The 2,881-nt window shown below is 37.1% G+C and overlaps 1 long non-coding RNA gene across 1 annotated transcript in view; it reads left to right on the top strand.

The window, feature by feature from the left end:
• Positions 1-1,758: 1,758 nt before the first annotated feature.
• Positions 1,759-2,881, top strand: part of LOC116686022 (uncharacterized) — a 20,444-nt gene continuing 19,321 nt past the window's right edge. Inside the window, exon 1 of the long non-coding RNA XR_004331126.1 lies at positions 1,759-1,769. This is a non-coding gene — a long non-coding RNA (uncharacterized LOC116686022). The remainder of the gene's footprint in view (positions 1,770-2,881) is intronic.

Raw genomic sequence — 2,881 nt, 5'->3', positions numbered from 1 at the left:
CAGTACGTGACTCAACAGTATTTACATTGGGACACAGCAGCCAGTGTCGAAGGACAAGATAAAAGCCAATAAAGTAATATTAATAAGAAACAATATGATTTAAAGATATAGAAGGATGAAAAGAAAAAAATAAGTTTGAGTAATAGAGACAAACGTAATTCATTGTCTCCCCTCCTGCTCTTTCTTAGTGAATTTAGATTATATGACCTATTACTGAAATTATTGGTTTACCTAATTGGCTAATTTGGTAAAGGTACTTTTTTGTCACATACACATACATGTAGCAAAATCACATACACATATAGCGAAATCTATTCTCTGCATTTAACCCATTCCTTAAGGGAGCGGTGGACAGCCAATCACAGCGCCCGAACTCCACACAACCTGGATTCAAACCCACGACCTTCAGTGCTAACCTTTGGGCCACCATGCTGCCATTTGATTGGAGATTTGGTAAAAAAATTAACAATTTTGAGCAAAAAATGCCAAGCATTTGCTCATTCCAGATTCTAAAATTTCATAATGTTGTGCTTTTCTCAGTTGCACATCTTTGTAAGTGTAATCTCCGAGATTTGGACTGTTGGCTGGTCAAAACGAGCCTTTTGAAGATGTCACCTCGAGCTCGGGAAATAATTAATAATCGTGAGTCACGGACTTAAAATGACGTATTTCTTGATTCAAATGTGCAGTTGCCCAGCTGGGTAAATACACTGAGCTGTGTGTGACTTTTCCCCGGGACGGACAGGCTTTAAAACCACGGTGCAATGAGATTTCAACGCCAGTGATTCACACGAAAACCAAGACGTGCAGATTAGTTTGACTTCACATGTGAGAGCGAGAACAGCTGATATGTTTTGGACAAACACAGAAGCGTGTTAGATGTGACTGTAAGGCATCGGTTCCCAACATTTTTGATCTGAGGCCCCCCCCACAGCCCTGTCACACGAACATGCATCCCCCTTCATCATTTCACAATGTGTGTTCAACATGTATAACCAGTTGTGGAAGGTAACTAAGTACATTTACTCCAGTACTGTACTTAAGTACAGATGTTGCTGTACTTGTACATTGCTTGAGTCTTTTCTTTTAATGTCACTTTCTACTTCTACTCATTTCAGAGAGAAATACATTCATTCATTCATTCATTCATTCATTCATTCATATTTATTATACAAGAAGTCTAAAGTAACATTACATTACAATGTAAACGTGCCTGACTCAGTTTAAAAACTGGTTTTCCGCAGGTTCCTGTTCTGCAGAAACATAAAACATGGTTACGACACGTCGGGACAGACATTTGTACAGGACATCGATGGGGACTAGACAGATTTGGACAACTAAAACAACAATCCAACTGTTAAGAAGTAGCTGTTTGTATGCCTTTTTGAAATATGTGATGGATGATATCACTGTTGATGGATGATACTGTACTTTTTACTCCACTAAGGTCATCTGACAGCTTTACCTGATGATACTTACATACTTTTACTTAAGTAACATTTTCAATACAGGACTTTTATTTGTAACAGAGTTTTCTTTAAAAAAATGTTTACAGTGTGCTATTAGTAGCCTACTGAAATAAAGGATCTGAACACTTCATATAACACTATCCGTAACATAAAAGTGGATATTGTCAAATATTTCTTACAGTAAACAGTCAATTTTCAGCAAATGTCCTATTACAGTACATGCCTTCTAGACTACTAATACTTCAGACAAACAGTATATCCATTAACTTAGCTAGCTACTTAAACCATAAGCTATTTCAAGTGTTAGCTAATTTAACCATTTCTCCATGACTTCTCCATAATTTCGAACAGTTTAGTCATTAGGCAACTTAGCTTATTTAACCACTTCTACACGACTTAGCTTAGCTAGCTAGCTAGCTAATTTAAAACAGTTTAGTCATTAGGCAACTTAGCTAATTTAACCACTTCTTCATGACTTAGCTTAGCTAGCTAGCTAGCTAATTTCAAACAGTTCAGTCATTAGGCAACTTAGCTAATTTAACCACTTCTACATGACTTAGCTTAGCTAGCTAGCTAGATAATTTCAAACAGTTTAGTCATTAGGCAATTTAGCTAATTCAACCTTTTCTACATGACTTAGCTGAGCTAGCTAATTTTGAACAGTTTAGTCTTTAGGTAACTTTGAACTGGTATATTCATTTCTACCATTTACACATTTATACCATTTATACTATTTCTACTATTTATTACTGTTAGCTAAACTTCTGTGCTCTCTTGCGAACTACCTTTTACACACTCTATAAAACACGACTGCATCACGTGGTGTTCAGGTGTTACAGTTGACTTGTTAATATGTGGATATATTTTTACCTCGGGTTTGGAATCACTGTTGTACGGTGTCGTGGGAAGGCAGCAAAGAGCAGACATGATGAAGATGATGAGTGAGCGAGTGAGGAGGAAGATAATGACGACTGCACGCGGATACAGAAACACTCGCTAATCAGTAATCACACACACCTAATGTGCACTATCTTTTCTCACCTCTTGAACGTGTGAACAGCAGAACATGCTATGCTGTTTATATTCCATCAGACACTGATTGCTTACAAAAAAATCCATCTCCATGCAGACTGATTGTCTATTAGAATGCATGTTCACTGCTGTCGGATCAAAAAATTAATCAAAATTAATTTTTACAGCACTTTACAGCAACCAGCAGGTAGCTAAAGCGCTTAACATCAGAAACCAAGAGTAAAAACGCATATACAATAGAAAGAGTGAACACGGAAAACAGTAAAATCAGAAATGGTTACAAACAAACAGAAGAACGAAATTGTCTAAAAGCCTACAAAGAGCTACATTTGTAATAGTGTGAATATTGGGAGGGGGGGGGGTAACTTGTTCCAGAGTCT

The sequence above is a fragment of the Etheostoma spectabile genome, unplaced genomic scaffold, assembly GCF_008692095.1.
Source record: "Etheostoma spectabile isolate EspeVRDwgs_2016 unplaced genomic scaffold, UIUC_Espe_1.0 scaffold285, whole genome shotgun sequence".
Classification (NCBI taxonomy): domain Eukaryota; kingdom Metazoa; phylum Chordata; class Actinopteri; order Perciformes; family Percidae; genus Etheostoma; species Etheostoma spectabile.
Note: the sequence above shows the minus strand (reverse complement) of the source record. Positions and strands in the feature narration are given on the sequence as shown.